The sequence below is a fragment of the Melanerpes formicivorus genome, unplaced genomic scaffold, assembly GCF_026170545.1.
Source record: "Melanerpes formicivorus ecotype bairdi unplaced genomic scaffold, bMelFor1.0.p_v2 SCAF_9, whole genome shotgun sequence".
NCBI classification, from domain to species: Eukaryota; Metazoa; Chordata; class Aves; order Piciformes; family Picidae; genus Melanerpes; species Melanerpes formicivorus.
Genome location: NW_027142361.1, coordinates 16,178,518 through 16,201,651, shown reverse-complemented (window position 1 = coordinate 16,201,651; position 23,134 = coordinate 16,178,518). Strand labels below are relative to the sequence as shown.

General features: G+C 45.8%; 1 protein-coding gene and 1 long non-coding RNA gene across 8 annotated transcripts in view; one reads left to right on the top strand and one right to left on the bottom strand.

Moving 5' to 3' along the window:
• NCOA1 (nuclear receptor coactivator 1) overlaps positions 1-23,134 on the top strand; it is a 411,243-nt gene that overhangs the window by 79,439 nt on the left and 308,670 nt on the right. The gene's annotated exons all lie outside the window — the stretch shown is intronic.
• Positions 549-5,548, bottom strand: LOC137443439 (uncharacterized). The gene is made up of 3 exons (XR_010987877.1): positions 4,825-5,548; positions 4,378-4,486; positions 549-746 (listed from the first exon to the last, which is right to left on the bottom strand). It is a non-coding gene; the product is annotated as an uncharacterized lncRNA (long non-coding RNA).

The window sequence follows — 23,134 nt, the reverse complement described above, 5'->3', positions numbered from 1 at the left end:
GGCAAAAGTAATTTATTGCTGAAGACGATGGGAAATTAAATCGAGGTGAGCTGCAGCGGTGAGGCTTCAGAAATGAAAGCCTCCAGTTGCTGAGTCAATTAGGATGTCAGGGGGTGTAATTACTGGAGGTCCTGACATTTTGAAGACAGAGGCTAGTTTGTTTTGCTGGATGATAGCAAGCTAAAACAACACTTCCTGACCAGCTGTCCAGTGGCTTGCTGCGTGGTATTGCTCCGCAAGACACATCGTCATGTGTTCGGTTGGGTTCTTAAAGCATGGGGTTGTCTCGTTTTACCTGCTAAACCACTTTCTTCTCCTTGGGGCCTTGGGGCTATGCTTGGTATTTTTAAAGTGGATTTGTTCAATGATTTTCAAGATAGAAATATATATTGTAGTGCCCTGTACAATCATGCAGTTTTGCTGTTGTCTCTTCCTTGTTCTGTTAAGGGGCGTATTAGTAATAAGCTGACTTCTGGTTTATGTTAACACATGAGGTATCTTTTTAGGAGGACATGATTTTAAATATTGTAAACATTTTATTTGCTAGTAAACAGAAACTTTTCCTTGCCTTCTGTGAGGAGAAACAAAACTACAGGTTAAAGTAAGGAAACCACCACCAACTAAAAGGCATAAATGTGTTTTCATCACCCTGGCACCATAATGAAATCTTCTAATTGCAGAGGCTTTGTTCCAGAGCAGAAGTTATATTGACATTTAGCTCCCAGGTGACTTTACAAGGCAGGCAGCTGAAAAAAAAAAAGAGAGAGAAATGACTTGCAAGTCGAGCAGATTTGACAAAAGTAATTTTGAATATAAGCATGCATATTTGATTTCTTATTTTTGATATACTAGAGAAAGAATCTTCAGGGTTTTTCTCAAGGAAACTTTGCACTGAGAACTTAGCACCATGAGCTTTCATCAGTGTTAGCCACGCTATATACTCCTGACATACAACAAAGCAAATATCCTTTCACCAATATTGATTAGGGGTTGACCTGCTGGAAGGCAGCTCTGTGGAGAAGGATCTGGGAGTCCTGGTGGACAAGAAGTTCACTATGAGCCAGCAATGTGCCCTTGTGGCCAAGAAAGTCAATAGTCTGCTAGGGTGTATTAAGAAGAGTGTGGCCAATAGGTTGAGCAAGGTTCTCCTCCCCCTGTCCTGTGCCTTAGTGAGGGCAAATCTAGAGACCTGGGTCCAGTTCTGGGCTCCCAAGTTTAAGACAAACAAGGAACTACTGGATAGAGCCCAGTGGAGGCTAGGAAGATTCTAAGGGGACAGGAGCATGTCTGTGAGGAAGAAAGGATGAGAGACCTGGGATTGTTTAGCCTAGAGAAGGGCAGCCTGAGAAGGGATCTTCTCAATGCTGAGCAATTTCTAAAGGGCAGGTGTTAAGAGGATAGGACCAGACCCTTGTCAGTGGTGCCCAGCAACAGGACAAGGGACACTGGGCACAAACTGGGACACAGGAAGTTCCACCTAAACATGAGGAAATTCTTTCCTGTGATAGTGCCAGAGCCCTGAAACAGTCTTTCCTGAGAGGCTGTGGAGTCTCCTTCTCTGGAGAAATTCCAGACCCACCTGGACACTGAGATCCTGGTTTGTCCCTGCTTTAGCAGGGGTGATGGACTATATCTCTCAGAGGTCCTTTCCAACTTCCTCCATGCTGGTATTCTGTAAAGAAGTTCTCTCTTGGCTGAAGTGGTTCCCACAAGTTGGGGAGTGGGGCGGCTGGGGTGGGTTTGGGCATAGCATGCTAGTCTTCAGTGCCACAGGTGTGTTTGGGCTTCAGGATATCCTGGTATCATGATGTACAGTGTGAAAGTTTAAGTTCTAAACAGGAGGAATCAGAGGCAGTCATGTGCCTTTGGAGCTGCAACAGTCTTCTGCCAGTGGGGTTTGCATTGGAGCCCCACAGCTGCTGGCACAGCACTTCAGTTTTACATTTGGCTTGCTCAGCCAAGAGTTGGTGTTTTTTTTTTCCCTTCCCTCTATCTGAAATAATTTAAAGCAGTATTTCATGCCCTTGAATATTTGTTCTGTCAGAAATGAGCTTATTTTTTATTAAGCTGTTTGATGTAGCAGGAAACCATACAGTACTGCAGCGTAGAACTGATCTGCCATTGGATAAGCTTCTTCCTCTTCCTAGTGTCATTCATTCTTGGTGTGTGCAGTTTCTGATGGAGTTAAATTGGGCTGAGATGTCTTTATTTGCATGCTTTAGCTGGAGTAATAACAAGGTGTATGAGAACTAGATGGGCATGGCATTCTTTTTCTTGAATAGCTTTGGTGGTTATGGCTCTTTACTTTGTTAGATGGCTTTGCTGTGGTTTCCATTTCCCTTCTCTTAGCTTGATGGCTTGTTTTCTGAAAGGATTAGGATGTGTTGTGGTCCACCAGTGCAAAAGACTCTTCTGCAGCACGTAGCACCAGCGATGGGGCTGGTCCTTGCAATGTTTTGCCTCTTAGCACTGTCATGGGTCTCAAGTATCTCCCTAAGTATCTGGAGTATCTGGTCAGGAGTATCTCCCTTAGTTGTAATTTTGAGGTATCACAGTATCACCAAGGTTGGAAGAGACCTCAAAGATCATCGAGTCCAACCTGTCACCACAGACCTCATGACTAGACCATGGCACCAAGTACCACGTCCAGCCCCCTCTTGAACATCTCCAGGGACAGCGACTCCACCACCTCCCCGGGCAGCCCATTCCAATGACGAATGACTCTCTCGGTGAAGAACTTCCTCCTCACCTCAAGCCTAAACTTCCCCTGGCACATCTTGAGACTGTGTCCCCTTGTTCTGGTGCTGGTTGCCTGGGAGAAGAGACCAACCATTTCCTGGCTACAACCACCTTTCAGGTAGTTGTAGAGAGCAATGAGGTCACCCCTGAGCCTCCTCTTCTCCAGGCTAAACAATCCCAGCTCCCTCAGCCTCTCCTCATAGGGCTTGTGTTCAAGACCTCTCACCAGCCTTGTTGCCCTTCTCTGGACACGTTCAAGTGTCTCGATGTCCTTCTTAAACTGAGGGGCCCAGAACTGGACACAGGACTCAAGGTGCGGCCTAACCAATGCAGAGTACAGGGGCGCAATGACCTCCCTGCTCCTGCTGGCCACACTATTCCTAATGCAGGCCAGGATGCCATTGGTCTTCTTGGCCACCTGGGCACACTGCTGGTTCAGGTAGGTCTTCAGCTGCCTGTAAAAGGACTTGTTGACTTTTCAGTAGCATGAGACACCAGTGTTAGGGATAGGCCATGTTGGGCTGATGGTAAAGGGTGCATTGGGGGAAAAGTGGTTGGTAGTCATGAATGTGGAAGGGGCCATCCTACAAAACTAGAAACTATGAGCAGCAGCTTGAAACAGTGGACCTGGGAAAGCAGACCTGGGTTTGTTACACCTTGGAGTTAAGGAACTTATTTTTGTGTTTATTTCTTTGTTTTGTGTGAAATGTGTTTGTCGCTGATATTTTTCAGCAACTAGTTGAAGGGGTTTCAGTGTGTTAAGAGGGAAGGATGGAAATACTGAATTGAGGTTGAGAAGAGCTTTCTGGATTGTTTCTTTTTTCCCCATCTCAAAGCACAATTGTTTGAGTGTATGATGTTGAGAAGTTAAGAATGACTGGAGGAAGTCCTGAGGAAAAGGTGACCTCAAAAATTTTGGCCGTGCATGGAAACTTTCATGTTGTGTTCTTGTCGCTGGGAATGGTTTAATTTCTTACTTCACCTCTGAACTCCCTTGCTGGTTGCAGTAGCTGGGATGTCAGCATGAAGGCTTCCGGTAGCAGCAATCCCAGGTTCTCCCATGTGGTAATTTGCAGAACCAGCCTCAAAAAACTTCTCTTATATTCACAGAATCATTTAGGTTGGAAAAGACTATTAAGGTCATTGAGCCCAGCTATTACCACAGCACTGCCAGGTCACCACTTATCCATGTCCCTCAGCACTACAGCACAGCATTAGTTGTAAAATAGTGTTATAATTAGTTGTTCCCTCCGGTGGCCATTTCTCATTGTCATCTAACTTATACAATGGCCACCACTGTGTACAATATTTAAGGAGTGTCTTTTTACTTATGCTTCCCCTGGAATCCCTCCCAAGTCCTTCCAGTGCTTTAGGATACATCCTAAGGGGGTTTTCATATTTACGTCCTTACTCTGTCGCCCTCCCATGGCTGTTCCCAGAATAGTCTCTTTCTCCCGCAAGCACTATATGCCAATATATATTTTAACACTTCATACACACAATTTCCAATCGCTTTGTCCGTTTCCGACCTGGCTTCTCGCGAAGAACAGGAAATGCGGATCAGGACTCCTTCTCGCTTCGCAGCGATGCTGCGTCTCATTCACTCACACTCTTACGCATTCATCCAAACTGTCCTACCTTTCCGGTCTATCAGAGTACACTGCTTTACCACGAGATGTCGCTGGCCAACCGTATAGTACCGATACTAGTCAGCTTCGGGCTGTTGCAGATGATATCACAATAAATTCTTACACACAAAAGAGATTACAGTTAACACAAAATACCGAGTCCTTGCGTCTTACTAAATTATGAGATTCTTGCAGACAACATAACAATGTTAGACAAAAGTATAACACAAATGTATCTTCTCAGAAGCAAAGCAACAACATTAAGATGAAAGAGAAACATACACCCGATTAACAAACACCCAGTGGGGACTCGAACCCCTATTTCCAGTGGGGACTCGAACCCCTATATACGGGACTTTGCCAGGGCATCCCCGGGCTTTCCCATCAGGTGACCACGTCTGGTCCCCGTTCCCCAGTCAAAGCGCTTTATCCCAAAATCAATAAACAATTAAAATACCTCTTGATTGGAGCAGGAGATGCAGGTAACCCTTCGTCCACCAACGAGCGCTGGTCCGGGGGGGTCTCTTCTGACAAAAAGTCGTCAGGGGCGCCCAGAGGGTCCCGGCCCCGGACCCGGCTCGGGAGGACCCCTTAAGGTCTGGATCTCCTGGCTGGCTCCTGGCTGGCTCGCCAGAAAATGATGCCGAATTTTGCCCCAAAAGGCGAGAATAACTGCCTAAGAGACTCAGTTTAAGTCAGATAGACAGGAGGTATTTTTATTAGCAACGCGTTGGAGAAATCACTAAATGGATTTCTGCCTTTCCCGTAACAAAAGCATGTCTTTTATACAGTTTTGGATGTAGTATTGCATCAGATCATATACATAATCATATCTTTGCATACATATTCATAGAGGGCGTGGTGTAGGCGGAGCGTGGGCGGGGACATCTCTTTTGAGGATCTTCTTGGTGGTCATTCCGGTGGCCTTCATCATGGGCAGGGGTCTCCTGATGAGTCTTCCTCCTTAAACTTTTGAACTCCTTTCCTAATTTGGTCAATTCCCGGTGTGCCTGGCTTGGTTCCGCTGACTTGACAAGGCTCTTAGGGTCAGTTTGACCTTTTTGGCTCTGAATCATGCTTGCTCTAACAGTTCTTATCAGTCTTTTATTCCTTATCTCCTTTTTCTGTCACAGTGTCCCATGCCTTAGCCGATTTATTGCTCTATGTGGTTTGTGCTTCCTTCAATTGCTTCACCTTCTATGTTTTAACCCATTATTTCTCGAAAGCTATCTGTTTTGGGGCTTCAACCTGAGGCTGTTGCCTCTTGTGCTATCATTTATTACTTCAGAGAAGAGCTGGACATCTGTTTGACTTGCTTGACTGCAAGTGATTGCCAGCAGGTAACATCTACACAGAATAAAATCAAAGGAGAAATGAGTGAATAATCTTAGTGCAGTCCTCCTGCTGCACAACCTATTTGTTGTCCTGCCTTTTCAATTTTTAGTTTCATTATACCTGCATTACCATATGTCCCTGTTAAACAGACCTGCTAGGCTGATTTCATATTCTTTGAGGGATATAAAGTCTTTGAACAAGCCTAGAATTACTCCTGATGTCAGGTTACATTTTCATACTTAGTATACTATTTCCACCACCCCCCCCCCCCCCCCCCCCCCGCAACTTGTTAGAGTTACAGCAAAAGGAGCCATCATGTAGAACACCAGGCCAGGCAGAAAGGGATCTGGGGGTACTGGTCAATAGTAGGCTGAACATGAGCCAGCAGTGTGCCCAGGTGGCCAAGAAGGCCTGGATCAGGAATAGTGTGGCCAGCAGGAGCCAGGAGGTCATTCTGCCCTGTACTCGGCGCTGGTTAGGCCACACCTTGAGTGCTGTGTCCAGTTCTGGGCCCCTCAGTTTAGGAAAGATGTTGAGTTGCTGGAAGGTGTCCAGAGAAGGGCAACAAAGCTGGGGAGGGGTTTGGAGCACAGCCCTGTGAGGAGAGGCTGAGGGAGCTGGGGTTGCTTAGCCTGGAGAAGAGCAGGCTCAGGGGAGACCTTATTGCTCTCTACAACTCCCTGAAGGGAGGTTGTAGCCAGGTGGGGGTTGGTCTCTTCTCCCAGGCAACCAGCACCAGAACAAGAGGACACAGTCTCAAGATGCACCAGGGGAGGTTTAGGCTGGATACTAGAAGGAAGTTCTTTATAGAAAGAGAGATTGGACATTGGAATGTTCTGCCCAGGGAGGTGGTAGAGTCACCATCACTGCAGGTGTTTAGGAAGAGACTGGATAGGGTACTTGGTGCCATGGTTTAGTTGATTAGATGGTGTTGGGTGATAGGTTGGACTTGATGATCTCAAAGGTCTTTTCCAACCTGGTTAATTCTACTCAAACACAATTCTAACACAAAAGAAACCAGAAAAAGATAAATAAAATGTATTCTTGGTGGTGGAAACATTCAGCAATCTAGAGTTATTTATGTGTTTGCAATGCAGAAGAATGCAATCATAAAATACTAATACTGCTTTGCAAAATTAAGTTTGTCCCTCCCCCACTTGTTGGGTTGGGTTTAAAGCCCTGATGGAGCAATCCCGGCGCTCAAGCAACTCCAGTTCATCAGGAGCTGCTCCAGGCCAGAATCGCTGCTGCTCAGGTCTGAGTGTTTAGCACTGAACAAATATTTGTGCTAGCATTTATCTTTGTGTTAGAAAATGCACAATGGTTCTGTATCATTGGTAATAGTGCTTTTAAGTAGATTATGTTATTAGTGTTTACACAGCGTATTTGTCCTAGAGAATTGGTTCGAGCTCGGCTTGCCTTCGGAGTGAGGCACTCTGCAGCTCCTCCTCCTCCAGCCTTTAAAGATTCCGGCATGAGTGCCAAGCTTGTCATGGAAACGGGTGCTTGCTCAAGGTACAGGGCTTGCTGTTTTATTCTGAGGAAGAGGAAGGAGAGAGGTTGAATAGGCTGTGAGCCCTTTCCTTCCAAGAAACCATAACAAGTAAGCTTTGTTGGCTTTTCCTTACTCACTTCTCCAAAGCAGGAGAAAGCACTTTCCTTAAGGAATCATGAAGGGATCATTTTCATCACCTACTGTGGATTTTTAGAGAGGACCCGTTAGGACTGGAAGTCCCAGGTATTCAGGAGTCAATTCCCAGGTTCTGATAAATAACAGAATTCCTTGTGTCATGCCAGCACTCTTGGAAGAATAAGATTTTTTAACAATGCCCTTTTTTGTGTCGTAATCTATGCATTTGCACCCCTCCTTACCCAGCTCTTGCAGGGAGTCATTCCCCAGCTCTGTCAAGCTTCACCTTGGATATCTCCAGGTATGGGGCATCAACTGCCTCCCTGAGCAATTTGTTCCGATGTTCCGCTACCCTCATGGTAAAGAGCTTGTTCCTAACATCAGTCTAAACATCCAGTCTAAATCTGCTCTTCTCTAGCTTGCAGCCATTGCCACTTGTGCTATCACTGCAGGCTTTTGTAAACACTCTCTCTCCTTCTTTCTTGTAAGCTTCCTTCATGTACTGGAAGGCTGCTATTAGGTCTCCCCAGAGCCTCCTCCAAGCTGAACAACTCTAGCTCCCTCAGCCGGTCACTGGAGCAGAGGTGCTCCAACTGCCTGATCATTAAAATGGAAGCACTTACAGATTAGGGAAGGGTCAGACCTAGGCTGAGCTCCACCATTTGAAGCCTTATTTTGTGTTTAGAAGTGTCGAGGGTTGGAAGGGTAAGGACCACGTGTAAGGGTAAGGGGGACGACCACGTGGCTCAGTTGGTAGCACATGAGACTGAGTGTTGAGACTGTGGATTTGAGCATGCAATGGACAGTGATGTCCTTCTTTTAGAAAAAAAAAATGTCGAGGGTTGGAAGGGTAAGGCCAAAAAGCCTCCTCCCTCCCCCCTGTAAAGTAAAGGGAAAGAAAATTGAAGGGAAAGGAAAAAAAAACCTCACAGCTGAATTAGCAAAGCAATGGGTGCTGTATATTTACAAAGCAGGGAAACGCAGGGAAATATATATAAATTTACAATATTTAAAGTATATACAGAAATATACAACAAAGTAGCACAGAAATGAGAGTTCCCCCCTCTGCTGAGGGGGTTCCCCACCTCTGCTCCCCCTTCTCTCTCCCCCTTTCCCCAGAGAGGGTTAGAAAAGAGAGAAAAGAGGAAAAAGTTAGAAGCAGTTATGTGTTAATTGGAAAGCAGTTAATACAGGCCTTGCAGTTTATCAGTTTCAAGGTCAAGCCTTGGCCGAAAGCCCAGAAACAGCGAGCTGCTGCTGCCGAAGGAGGGGAGATAGACTGACCAGAAAAGTGCAGGAATTCCCAGGAAACTCTGCTGCACTCCCAGTTCAGAAGGTGCTTCCTCCCAATCTACCAATGAAATTAGTTTAGATCCATCTTTTCGTTTACAAACATCCAACTACCATATTCCCTTTCTTAAGGGGACAGCCTCAAACGGTCACAAGAAGACTCAAACTGTTTTTGTGCTCAGAACCTAAACCGACAGGGATCCATACCCATGCTGGTTTAGACAGGGAAAAAATTTGCACGGTCCCATGTGGAAAAAATTAATGTGCTGCAAAAAGCATGGAAGTGATGTTCTTAAGGGTCAGTTTAGATGGTCTCACAGGCTGTTTGTGCAATAGGAAGGCTTAAGATTACAGAATCCAAAAGTTTCAGCATGGTGGGGATTGGAAGTGACCTCTGGGGATCATCTAGTCCAGCTGCCTGCTAAAGCAGGGATGCTCAGAGCAGGTTGCCCAGAATCACATCCAGGTGAGTTTGGAATCTCTCCAGAGGAGACTCCACAACCTGTCTGGGCAGCCTAGCCCAGGGCTTTGGCATCCTCACAGGGAAGAAGCTTTTCCTCCTGTTTAGGTAGAGCCCCCTGGGTTTCAGTTTGTGTCCGTTGCCCCTTGTACTGTTGCTGGGCACCACCTGCCCTTGGCCCCCACCCTTTTGATACTGGTAAGCATTGAGAAAATCACCCGTCAGTCTTCAAGCTAAAGAGCCCCAGGTCTCTCTGCCCTTCCTCATCAGAGAGATGCTTCAGTCCCTCAGCATCTTTGTACAATCCACTAGACTCTCTCCAGTAGTTCCTTGGAACCAGTACTGCAGACATGGCCTAGGGCATGAGTAGGGCAGAGTAGGAGGGGAGGAGAACCTTCCTTGACCTGCTGGACACACTCTTAACACACCTCAGGACACCATTGGCCTTCTTGGCCATGAGGGCACATTGCTGTTTCATGGTGACCTTGTTGTCTACCAGGATTCCCAGGTCCTTCTCTGCAGAGCTGCTTTCCAGCAGGCCAACTCCTAACCTGTTCTGGGGCAAGAGGTTCTCCATCCTGTAGCTGGAAATCCAACATAAGAGTAACTCAGAGGTCAGCAAAATCCCACTGACAGAACATTCGTAATATATTTATGGTATATTTTTTGTATAATTTATATATTTATGTATTATTAATACACAAATTCTAAGATTTTTCTTTTTTCTTTTAGCATGTTTTTCTTCATCTCTTGCATCCATAATGCTTTATGTGACCAGGGAGGGAGATGTTTGTTTCCCTGCTTCTTGGAATAGCAGCACGTTTTTGGAAAGAAAAAGTCTCTTTAGCAGAACAACAGCCTCCAGCAGCACTTTTTGTGCTTGCAAGTTGGCTCCTGGTGAGCTAATGTGGACCATGGAGGTCTTGGCCTGAGGCTTGCTCAGAGCCCTGTGGCCTTGCATTTAGAATAGAGAAGAGCCAGCCTAGATTGATGAATTAGGCAAAATGTGCCTGTACAAGATGACTTTGAACACTTTCAGGGATGGGGCATTCACAGCTTCTCTGGGGAACTTGTTCCAGTGTCTCACTATCCTCACAGTGAAGAAGGTCTTCCTTAGTATCATAGTATCAGTCAGGGTTGGAAGGGACTACAAGGATCATCTAATTCCAACCCCCCTGCCATGGGCAGGGACACCCCACACTAGATCAGGCTGGCCAGAGCCTCATCCAGCCTGGTCATGAACACCTCCAGGGATGGCACCCCAACCGCCCATCTGGACAACCCATTCCAAGGCTTCACCACTCTCATGGTTGTCATAGTTTGGGCTGGGTGCCCTCTGCTACGGGGGTGTTTCCTGTGTCCAGAAGTCCAGCCCAGTGGGTGGACACAGGAAATTAGGTATTTCCACCATAATTCCTGCACCACTATAAATTTTATGGCGGGGTCTGGCATTTCTTCTTTCCTTTCCTCTCCACCACCCGGTAACTGGGGGAGAGATCTCCCGGCCATGGGCCTGGTTAGGCCCAAGGTCACAGGGGGATGGGCAGTCTCAGATCTGGCCAGCTGAGACTAGCCTAGCAGTGGGGGGGGAAGGAGGAGCCCTGGGGGGTTTGGGTGCACCCTCAGGTGGGGATGGGATCTTTCTGGGTCTGTTTTGGGGTTCCTCTTGTCACTGTGTTTCTAGCTCTCTGCACGCACTCACTGTTCTCTATTTAAACTTTCCATCACTTTTGCAATCCGTTTGTCTGAGTCATTACTTCTAGGCGTGGTGGGGAGGGGGTTTGCCCCAACCCATTACAATGGTGAAGAACTTCCTCCTCAAATCCAGCCTGAATTTCCCCACCTCCAGCTTCATTCCATTCCCCCTAGTCCTATCACTACCTGATATCCTTAGATCTGATCTAAGTCTCCCCTCTTCATTTTGAAAGGTTACCCCTTGTCCTGTTACTGCACTCCTTTATAAAGAGTCCTTCCTCTTCTTTCTTATAGGCCCCCTTGAAATACTGAAAGGCTACAATAAGGTCTCCCCAGAGCCTTCTCTTCTCCAGGCTGAGCAACTCCAAGGCTCAGTCTGTCCTCATAGGGGAGGAGCCCCTGGATCATCTTTGTGGCCTCCTCTGGACCCACTCAAGCAGGTCCATCATGTGAACCCTGAACACCCTGCAGCTAAGGAGAACACAGTACACCAAGAAGAACTGAAGAACTGTAGAATCACAGACTCTTAGAATGTTTTGGGTTGCAAGGCCACCTAGTCCAACCCTCCTGCAGTCAGCAGGGATATCTTCAACTATATCAGATTGCTCTGAGCTCCATCCAACCTGACCCAGAATGCTTCCAGGGAATGGGGCATCTACAATTTCTCTGGACAACCAGTGTCAGTGTCTCCCCATCCTCAGTGTAAACAATTTCTTCCTTCTCTCTAGTCTGAATCTTCCCTCTTTTAGTTTAAAACCAGCACTCCTTGTCCTGTTGCTATGAAGAGCATGCTGAGGCACAACTTTCATCTCAGGCGTGTCCTTCACCTGCCAAGCAAGATGAGGTCGAGATGATTGTTGCATATTCCTGGGAAGGTGGTGGATGCCCCCATGCTCCTTAGTGGTGGTGCAGAAATACCTTCACTGACTCAGCTTCACATCTGCTTCAGGTTCTTTACCCCAAATTAACTCTTCACCTCCAGAATCCCTAAATGATGCTGAAAGAGTCCTTTTCCCTGGTGGGAGTCAGAACTTTCCAGTAAACTACAAATGTTTTTACCCACACTGAGTCTTTTTTCCCACATGGAGAAGCTTCCATAAACTGGGGAGCATTAATGGGATTGCTTCAGTGGATCCAGTCTATGGACAAATATTAGCATTACAAAATCCCAGGGCTGTGTTTAAGAGTGCATTTGTTAGGCGTTGTTTCTTCTTGATGTCAGGTTGTTGTTATCCATTAAATTAAACAAACTCTTGGTTCTTGACCTATGGTCTCGTAAGAGAGGTCTCTATCTTCACTTAAATCTTAGCTTAATTCTCACATAATGAATGGAAGAGCCATGTGAGCCTGGGGCAAATGTTCTTTTTCTTTTTTTCTTTTGATCAATTGACTTAACTTCTGGGCTGTACTCACTCCTGCCAGCAGAGTTAACGAGTTACAGGCATTTGTGCTGGGTCCACCATCTGCAGATTTTGCATTACGACCAAATTACATGTTCCTTATCACATATGTACATCCATACTCTTTCCAGTGCTGCTCAGCAACAGGACAAGGGCGCAAGCTGGAACCCTCTAAGTTCCATCTGAAGATGAAAGACTTCTTTTCTGTGAGGATGACAGAGGTCTGGAACAGTCTGCTCAGAGAGATTGTGGAGTCTCTTTCTCTGGAGAGATTCAAAACTCACCTGGACATTGCAGTCCTGGGTAACCTGCTGTGGGTGAGCCTGTTTTAGTGGGAGGGCGGACTTCCCTTCCCACCCCACCATACTGAGATTCTGTGATCCTCAGCACTTGAAAGTGAAGCCAGACTTTGTTTTTCAGATGTTAGAAGAGGTTAGGCAAACTGGAAAAGATAACATCATCTCCCAGCCTGTTATTTCCTATGTTGGGAATAAAAAGAAGAAACGATGGTTTCTGACATCCATAGGGACTAAAGTCTGCACAGAGGAGGTTTGTGAGCTGTTTCCCCTCTCTTTTCCTTAGAGGATAAAGTCCTGCTCTTGCAGAGCCAAGAGAGCTTTAAGAGGATGCCTCAGACATTTGCCAGATGCACAGGATCTCAATCTGCAGTTTTAGTAAATGGTCTTTGTTTGACTGAACTTAGCTCCTGGATTTTGCTGTAGTTTGCCTGGCCCACCCCCCACTTGCTTTTTAATTTGGATTCCTATTGATGATCTCCATGTAGCTCCACTCTTCAGGGAGAAAATGCATCTGATTCATTATTGGATGGATCCAAGATGGACTTTATTTACTTCCTCAGTTTTGCCTACCCACTTGGATAGCTTTCCAGAGATGGCAAAATCAATGTGAAGATCACATTCCTACGTGGAAACAAATAAAAATATTTCCCTTTAATTTGCTCATTTTAGGAAATGGGTACATTTTGTCTATAGCCAAATCCTTCTAGCTGATCTTTTTTTTTTACTTCCTGTGAGTAGATATCCAAATTAATGCTTACTAACACTTGGTAAGCTTCAAAATGCTTGCTGTAGGAGAGCACTGGCATATCACTTTTAATTTCTGTCTGCCAGGGCAGTCTTTGATCTCTGGTTTCATTCTACACTTTTTTTTTTACCTTTTACATTGTGTGTCCTTAAGGCCTATGAAACAAAAGCTTGAGAAGAGAGTGATCACAGAATCCCAGCATGGTGAGGGTTCAAAGGACCTCTGGAGATCATCCAGTTCAACCTCCCTGATATGGCACGATCAAGCAGAGTAGGCTGCCAAGGATCCAGTGTCCAGAAGGGTCTGGAGTCTCTTCAGAGAAGGAGACTTCACAACCTGTCTGGGCAGCCTGGTCCATGGTCGAGCACCACCCTCACAGGAAAGGTTTTTCCTCCTATTTAAATGGAACCTGCTGGGTGCCAGTTTATTCCTGTTGTCCCTTGGATGTCACTGGGCTCCACTAAAAAGAGTCTGGCCCCATCCTTTTGCCCCTTGCTCTTTAGCTGTTGATGAACATTGAGATCATCCCCTCTTGGTCTTCTCTTCCCCAGGCTTAACAGGCCCAGGTCTCTCAGCCTTTCCTCATCACAGAGGTGCTCCACACTCCTCAGCATCCTTACAGCTCTCTGCTGATGAGCACTTGAAGAACAAGACTTGGGTTAGAATCACGAGAGTCTTTCCTAACCCCCAAAACTTTCACCATCATGCTCGTGGAGGGCTTTTGGGCTAGTTTCCCAGAACATAAAAATCTTCTGGTGAGAGGTAAAGGGAGCAGCAAGGCCAGCTGCTGCTGCTGAGCCACACAGGGGTGTTGGTTACATTGCAAAGGGAGAATAGCACCCTACAATATAAACCCACCCTGTAGGGTGAGATGTGGCTTCTGGGACTGGGTGTTGTGTGTTTAAGGAAGCATGAGTTTATCTCTAGTGAAAATTTGAAGAGATGAGGGTGTGTACTGGGGAGAGGGAGGTGGGTAACTGAAAACTGGAAAGGTGGCAACATGCAGCTAATGTTTTTCTGGCGCCTTGCCCCTTTTTAGATGTCTGGACTAACTTACTGATACTGTGCTGAACACTTGTAGGACCAAATGACACCAGTAAATCCTTTCCCTGGAGATGCAGTCAATGTTATCCCACTTCTGTGGGCTTGTATTTTAATCGGCAAAGCTCTGCTTTCCACGTGGATGCTGTGCATGGAGCCATCCCGAGCACCTGGCAAAGCGCTGAATGTCTCCAGGTGCTTGGAAATCAAGGGCCTCCTTGAGAGGCCTTGCTTTGTTCAGGCTTAATGAAAGCATCACAGGTTTCAAATGATGTGCTGAATCACTGGGGAGCTCTCCCTTGCAGCCTGGCTTCTCTGAGCAGGACAAGCACATATCCACCATCACTTTCTACAGCTCACTCTAGGAAGTAGTTTTGAAATGGTGTATGTCAAAGTTCCTCTGGTTTTGTTTTTGTTTTTATCAAAAGCTTCCATGATCTTCTGCTAAACAAGCTCTTCTGGAGAGAGTTTTCCAAAGCAGGGGAGGAAAAACAGTTCTCTAGGCTTGTCTTCAGAAGCATAAACAGGCATGGAAATACGGCGGCACTTTGGAGCATCGCCTCTCAAAGCAAGAGTGAGCTGGGCTGGCACAAGCAGCTACTTGTAGGAGAACAGGAGGTAATTACCATGGAACGAGTTCACTTCAGACTTCAAACACCAGGGAATTAATTTGCTCCACTGTGATTGAAGACACAAAAGGTTTGTAGATGGGCTGCTCCTGAGATGAATGTCCCCAGGTGGGAGTAGATTTTCACACATCATATTTAGATTGTCTTACTCATCAATAATGCTGAGCCTGGCTTTGACAAGCCAAATGAAAACCCACTTGGAGACAATGTGAGGACAGTCATCCTGCACTTTGGGTATGAATGGTCTGGATCTTCTTGGTGGTTTGTGTCCTGCTACCTGATCCACCTTAAGCAGCACTCAGGAACCTCTAAAGAAAGGAACTAAAGGGGAATAAAAACCTTGAACAAGTAATCCAGGGCTGCTTCACTGTTTAGTGTTTCCTCTGGCCAGATATTTTTAGATTCCTGTATGGTTTTCGTCACATTCTTGTTTAATGCCAAAATCCCAGCGTGGTGGGGGGCTGGAAGGGACTCTGGAGATCATTTAGTCCAGGGTCACCTACAGCAAGTTCCCAGGATCATGTCTAGGAAGGTTTGGAATCTCTCCAGAAAAGGAGAGTCCACAACCTTTTTGGGTAGCCTGGTCTAGGGCTCCAGCACCCTCACAGGAAATAAGTTTTTCCTCATCTTCAGATGGAGCCTCCTGGGTTCCAGTTTGTGTCTGCTGCCCCTTGTGCTTTTACTGGGAACCACTGAAAAGAGTGAGGCCTCATTGTCTTGTCCCTCACCCTTTAGATACTGATAAACATTGATGAGATCCCTCTCAATCTTCTCCAGGCTAAACAGCCCCAGGTCTTTTAGCCTTTCTCATCACAGAGATGCTCTAGTCCCTCAGCATCCTTATAGCTCTCTGTTGGACTCAAAAGATGATTAGGGGACTGCAGCATCTCTCTAAAACTTGATCTGGAAAAAAAAATTCCTTTTTGGAAAATATTTTACATAGATCATTACTTTGCAATGTCTTTTCCTAGGGATAAAATTACTCCCTTTAGCCTTGCACATATTGCTGTTCAGCAGAGTACTTCTGAAAAATCACTCTCTGTCTCTCCTTCTAAGTGTCCTGAAGAAGAGAAAATATATCTCCCAGTGTCAAATGCAAAGAATCACACTTTGCAAAACTTCATGGAAATCTCTTTTAACTTAAGGGAATGGTTCCATGGTTGAAATCTCCAACTCCAGTTCTGCATCCAGTTCTGGTGTCCCCATCGCAAGGACACAGAGTTGTCAGAGTGAGTCCAGAGGAGGGCTACAAAGATGATCCAAGGGCCTGGAGCACCTCTGCTATGAAGATAGGCTGAAGGAGCTGGGGTTTTTCAGCCTAGAGAACAGAAGACTCTGGGGGGAACCTTATAGCTACCTTCCAATATCTGAAGGGAGCCTACAGGAAGGCTGGAGAGGGACTTTTCATAAGGGTGTCTAGTAATAAGACACGAGGAAATGGTTTTAAGATGAGGAAGAGTAGGTTTAGACTGGATCTTAGGAAGAAGTTCTTCAGTATGAGTGTGATGAGACTCTGGAATAGGTTGCCCAGGGAGGTTGGGGATACTTCCTCCCTGGGAGTGTTCAAGGTTGAGTTGGATGAAACCTTGAGCAGCTAAGTCTAGTTGAGATGCATCCCTCCCATGGTGGGGAGGTTGGAGTACATGATCTCTGAGGTCCCTTCCAACCTGAGCCATTCTGTGATTCTATGAACTCTGCCAGGTGCTGGCAGTTGGCTGAAGTTTTGCTTGAGTGAGTGACATCAACATGAAAGGAAGCAGTTTAGTTGCAGGTATCTTCATAACATAGGCATGGATTCTGTGGCACAAGTCACAGAGGAGATGATGTCTTTATTGTAATATCCCAGATTTGCAATTTTCCTACTGCGCCTCCAGAAATTAAATTGTCTTTACTGCTTCTTGGCCACATGCCCGGCAATGGCAGAGCTAAAATAGCAGATCTGAAGGGAGGATGGGAATGAATGGACTGGCTGATCCAGCAGAAAGTCACTCATTCCCAAGAGTATCTCCTCCCAGGATTTGGGTATTGCTCCTCAGCGACAGCTGTTTGACACATCTGGCTGCCTCTGCACTGTGTGCTTGTTACGGTGCCACGTGAAGCACATGGAACTCCATCAGGAAACAGGAGCTCATCATTATTCATAGAATCAGAGAATACCCTGGGTGGGAAGGGATCTTTAAAGATCAGCTAGTCCAACCCCTCTGCAGTGAGCTGGGACATCTTCAACTAGTTCAGGGTTTTGGTTTTTCATAAATGATGCTGAGCAGGAAAAGCTCTAATTTTGGATAAACTGATGGACTTTATTCTTTGGATTGAAAACATTGCTACTTTATTCATAGATTCATGGAGTGGTTTGGATTGGAGGAGACCATAAAGATCATCTAGTTCCAAACCCCCTGCCCGTCTACTAGGCCGGGTTGCTCAAGGCTTCATTCAACCTGGCTTTGAACACTTCCAGGGAGGAGGCATCCACGACCTCCCTAGGCAACCTTTAGCTTGAGTTCATAGTATCATAGTATCAGTCAGGGTTGGAAGGGACTACAAGGATCATCTAGTTCCAACCCCCCTGCCATGGGCAGGGACACCCCACACTAGATCAGGCTAGCCAGAGTCTCGTCCAGTTCCTTTAGTCACTACAAGAACTATCAGTGTGATTGTTTAAAAGCAGTTGTGTAGGTGTTGGTTGTGCTTATTGATGCATTGACTTCTAACATCTGGAAAAACCTGTTTCATCCCAACAGCTGTTTCATCTGGTGGAATGATAAAACACTTTATGGTAGGACTCAATCTACACAAGGACTTTGCTAATTATCTCAACATTTTATACCAATATCTATCTTCATAAGGGGGCCTACAAGAAAGCTGGTGAGGGACTATTTAGGGTGACAGGTAATGATAGGACTAGGGGAATGGAACAAAACCAGAAATGGATAGATTCAGATTGGATGTTAGGAAGAAGTTCTTCACCATGAGGGTGAACAGGTTGCCCAGGGAGGTGGTAGAAGTTCCATTCCTGGAGGTTTTTAAGGCCAGGCTGGATGTGGCCCTGAGCAGCCTGATGTAGTGTGAGGTGTCCCTGCCCATGGCAGGGGGGTTGGAACTAGATGATCCTTGAGATCTCTTTCAACCCTAACAATTCTATGATTCTTATTGTACTTGTCTCTGAAATGTGGCTCCTGTAAACTGCAGAAGTGTAAAATTAAGTTTTGGTCAGTGCTTAGTGCATAAGGTATGTGATCAGAAAAACAGGGGCTGATGGGCTGAAACACTTGGAGGCAAGAATGGAACAAAATCTCTTAAATGCTTATAAATGACTCTGGGAAAAGAAGTGCTTAGTCCCATCTAATCCATGGTAACTTGCATGGAGGTAACCATGGAAATTTGATATATAAAGCTCATCTTTGAGGAGCTTATTTTAACATCATCTCTTGCTGCAGTCCAGTGCTTAACAATGTTCTGCTGGCACGTAGTGAGACTTTGAGGCTCTGAGCAATTGCCTCTAGATGAAGATGTCCCTACATACTGCAGGGGGATTGAAATAGATGGTCTTCATAGGTTCCTTCCAACCCAAACAACTCTGTGATTGTAAAACTTTGGTGCTGTATTTTCCAGTTTTGTGTGCTTGGAAAAAAAAACACCAAAACCCAAAGAAACCAAGAAGTCAAACTCCCAATTTCTTCTCAAGCCCACAGTTTGGTTTATGTGGTAACCTTATGTTATGACCACCCCATGTATGTGATAAGCAGTTTTGGCTGCTGACAAATCATAGAATGGTGTGGTAGGGTTGGAAGGGTAAGGCCAAAAAGCCTTCTCCCTCCCCCCTGTAAAGTAAAGGGAAGGAAAAATTGAAGGGAAAGGAAAAAAAAACTCACAGCTGAATTAGCAAAGCAGTGGAGCTGTATATTTACAAAGCAATGTAGGATATGCAGGGGAATATATACAAATTCACAATATTTACAATATATACAAAGATATACAACAGAGTAGCACAGAAATGAGAGTTCCCCCCTCTGCTGAGGGGGTTCCCCACCTCCGCTCTCCCCTCTTTCCCCCTTTCCCCAGAGTGGGTTAGAAAGAGAAAGAAAAGAGAGAAAAAAGGTTAGAAGCACTTGTGTTAATTGGAAAGCAGTTAATACAGGCGTTATCAGTTTTCAAGGCCAAAACCTTGGCTGAAAGCCCAGCACAGAGAGCTGCTGCTCGGCGGAGGAGCGGAAGAAGGACTAAAGATAAAAGTGCCGGAGTGCCCAGGATACCCTCCTGCACTCCCAGTTCAGAAGGTGCTTCCTCCCACTCTACCAATGAAATTAGTTTAGATCCTTCTTTTCGTTTATCAACTTCCGTCCACCATATTCCCTTTATTAAAGGCACAGCCTCAAACGGTGACAGTCCACCCCTTCTAAACAATTTCATTGGCCGTTCACACTGTCCATCCAATCCAAAACGACATTTACAGTTCGTGAGTAAAGTCCATAGTCCATTCCGGCTATGCTCAGGTGTAGATGATTCAAAAGTCCAAGAAAATCAGAAAATGAGAAAAATGGAAAACAGTTCATTTCTTCGCCGGCGAAGCAAAGAAAAAGGAAACAGGGATTCTCAGGGTCTCTTTGTTTACTCAGGGCTCTCAGGGATCTCAGGGTTCGTGCACCGTAGATTTTCCTCGTTGATTCTTCCTCTGGATGCGATGTAGCTGTACAACAGTTTCGAAGTTAACCTCTTTCAGCTAAAGTTAAATTTCTTTGTGGAATACACTGAATTTCACCATTCTCTTGCATTACCCAATAAGTGTGACCCGGACCTTCAGCTGAAACCACCCCTCAGACAGGTTTAGCCTCTCCTGAGGGTGAAAATACCCAAACAGTTTTACCTAACAGATTCTTTTCTCTAACAACAGGAACTCTATCACCTTCTACTTTCCGTAGCAAATCTGAATGTGCAGGTCCGGCTCGGTTCACTGAACCTCTACTATTTACCAGCCAGGTTGCTTGTGCTAAATGTTTTTCCCAGTTTTTCAAAGATCCACCTCCCATGGCTTTGAGAGTGGTCTTCAACAAACCGTTGTAGTGTTCAATCTTCCCTGAAGCTGGTGCATAGTAGGGAATATGGAATATCCACTCAATACCTTGCTCTTTTGCCCAGTTCTTTACAAGGTTGTTCTTGAAATGAGTTCCGTTGTCTGACTCAATCCTCTCTGGAGTTCCGTAACTCCACAGGATCTGTCTCTCTAGACCGAGAATGGTGTTGCATGCAGTTGCATGTGGAACTGGATAAGTTTCCAACCATCCAGTGTTTGCCTCTACCATAGTAAGCACGTATTGCTTTCCAGAACGAGAACATGGTAGAGTGATGTAGTCAATCTGCCAAGCTTCACCATACTTGTACTTGGAACATCTGTCACCATACCACAAGGGCTTAAGTCATTTTGCCTGCTTAATAGCAGCACAAATGTCACAGTCATGGATGACTTTTGTGATAGCATGCATGGAAATGTCTATGGATCTGTCACGAGCCCATTGGTATGTTGCATCCCTGCCTTGATGTCCTGACGAATCATGAGCCTATCGAGCTAAGAATATCTCACCTTGGTGTTTCCAGTCGAGATCAAGGTTGGATTCCATGTCTACTTGAGAAACTCTTGCAGCCAGATCTGCCTGATGGTTGTGTTGCTGTTCCTCAGTAGCTTTGCTCTTAGGAATGTGAGCATCGATGTGTCTCACTTTCACTGGAATTCTCTCGATTCGATCAGCAATGTCCTGCCACAGGTTGGCTGCCCAAATGGGTTTTCCTTTCCTCTGCCAACCACTCTTCTTCCAGTTCTTTAGCCAACCCCATAGAGCATTGGCTACCATCCATGAGTTGGTGTAGAGATAAAGCTTTGGCCATCTCTCACGTTCAGCCACGTCGAAAGCTAGCTGGACAGCTTTTACCTCTGCAAACTGACTGGATTCTCCTTCTCCATCCTTCGCCTCTGCAACTTGGCGTGTTGGACTCCACACTGCAGACTTCCACCTTCGCTTGTTTCCAACAAGACAACAGGAACTGTCTGTGAACAAAGCATATTTCTTTTCATCATCAGAAAGGTCATTGTAAGGAGGCGCTTCCTCAGCACGAGTTACTTTCTCCTCTGGAGGTTTAGCACAGTTGATACCTTCAGGCCAACTTGAGATCACCTCCACTTGACCAGGTCTTTCAAGATTTCCCATTCGAGCTCTCTGTGTTATCAGAGCCATCCACTTAGACCATGTTGAGTCTGTGGCATGATGTGGTGCGGAGCCTTTGCCTTTGAACATCCAATTCAAAACTGGTAATCTGGGAGCTAAGAGAAGTTGTGATTCAGTTCCAATCACTTCAGAAGATGCTTTTACTCCTTTCATAGGCAGCTAAAATTTCTTTCTCTGTTGGAGTATAATTAGCCTCTGAACCTCTGTAACCTCGACTCCAGAAACCAAGAGGTCGTCCACGTGTCTCACCTGGAGCTTTTTGCCACAAGCACCAGGTTGGACCATTGTCACTTGCAGCTGTGTACAAAATGTTCTTAATGTCTGGACCATCTCGGACAGGTCCCAGACCCATTGCTTGAACTACCTCTTGCTTTATCTGGTGAAAGGCTGCTTACTGTTCAGGTCCCCAGTGGAAACTGTTTCTCTTTCGAGTCACATCATACAGAGGTTTCACAATCTGACTGTATCCAGGAATGTGCAGTCTCCAAAATCCCACTATCCCTAAGAAACGTAGGGTCTCTTGCTTGTTTGTGGGATTTGCCATGGTAGAGACTCTATTTACCACATCCACTGGAATGTGTCGGTGTCCATCCTGCCACTGCACTCCCAGAAACTGAATCTCTGTGGTAGGTCCTTTCACCTTGTCTCGTTTGATGGCAAAACCTGCATTCAGAAGAATGTCAATGATTTTGTTACCTTTCTCGAAGACTTCCTCAGCAGTTTTACCCCAGACGATGATATCATCGATGAACTGGATGTGTTCTGGAGCACCGCCTTTCTCCAGAGCATCGTGGATCACTGCATGACAGATGCTTGAGCTGTGGATCCAGCCCATTGGCAATCTGTTGAAAGTGTGCTGGATTCCTCTCCAGGTGAAAGCAAACTGAGGCCTGCATTCCTCTGCTATGGGAATAGAGAAAAATGCATTAGCAATGTCTATGGTAGCATACCATTTGGCCTCTTTGGATTCCAGCTCATACTGTAGCTCCATCATGTCTGGTACTGCTGCACTCATAGGTGGTGTCACTTCATTTAGGGCTCCGTAGTCTACTGTCAGACGCCAGTCTCCATTCTGCTTCCGCACAGGCCGCACTGGACTGTTGAAAGGTGAATGAGTTTTGCTGACGACTTTCTGACTCTCCAACTGACGAATCAGATTCTGAATGGGCAACAAAGAGTCACGGTTGGTTCTGTATTGTCTGTGATGCACAGTCTGAGAAGCAACCGGCAATTTAATGTCCTGTATCTTGTGTTGTCCCACAACTGCAGATTCATCAGAAAGCTCAGGTCTAGCAGACAGCTTCTATTTTTGTCCATCAATTTCTATAGAAGCTACTCCAAAAGCCCATTTGTAACCTCTAGGGTCTTTGAAACGCCCTTCTCTCAGAAAATCAATTCCCAAAATACAAGATGCGTCAGGTCCGGTCACAACTGTATGCTTCCTCCATTGATTACCAGTTAAACTTATATTAACCTCCACTTTACTTAACTCTTGAGTTCCACCAGTGACTCCCAGAATAGTTATAGACTCCGATCCCTGATAATTTGATGGTATTATGGTGCACTGAGGTCCTGTGTCAACCAAGGCCCTGTACTTCCAAAGTTGTGAAGTGCCAGGCCACTGGATGTACACATCCCAATAGATTCTGTTATCCCTCTCCTCCCCCTGGCGGGAGGCAGGGCACCCCTAGTTATGGGGAATATGCGCACATGTGCATTGAGCACAGTGTGCAGGGTTATAACTTTGCATGTTATAACTGGAGCCACTGTTGGAGCTACTAGGGTTGTTCTGGGGAACTGTGGAAGTAACAGCTACCCTTGTGGTATTGCTACCTTGGGTTCTGCCACTTTGCAATTCCCTCAGTCTCCTGAAAAGATTAGAAGTTGGTTGGCCATCCCAGCGGTTCATGTTCTCACCAAACTGATCACGCAGAGTTATCCAAATAGTTCTACGTGATTGCCTTGGTGGTCTGTTTTGGAATGACCTGTTTTGGAATGACCTCCTTGGAGGACGTGTATTCCTCA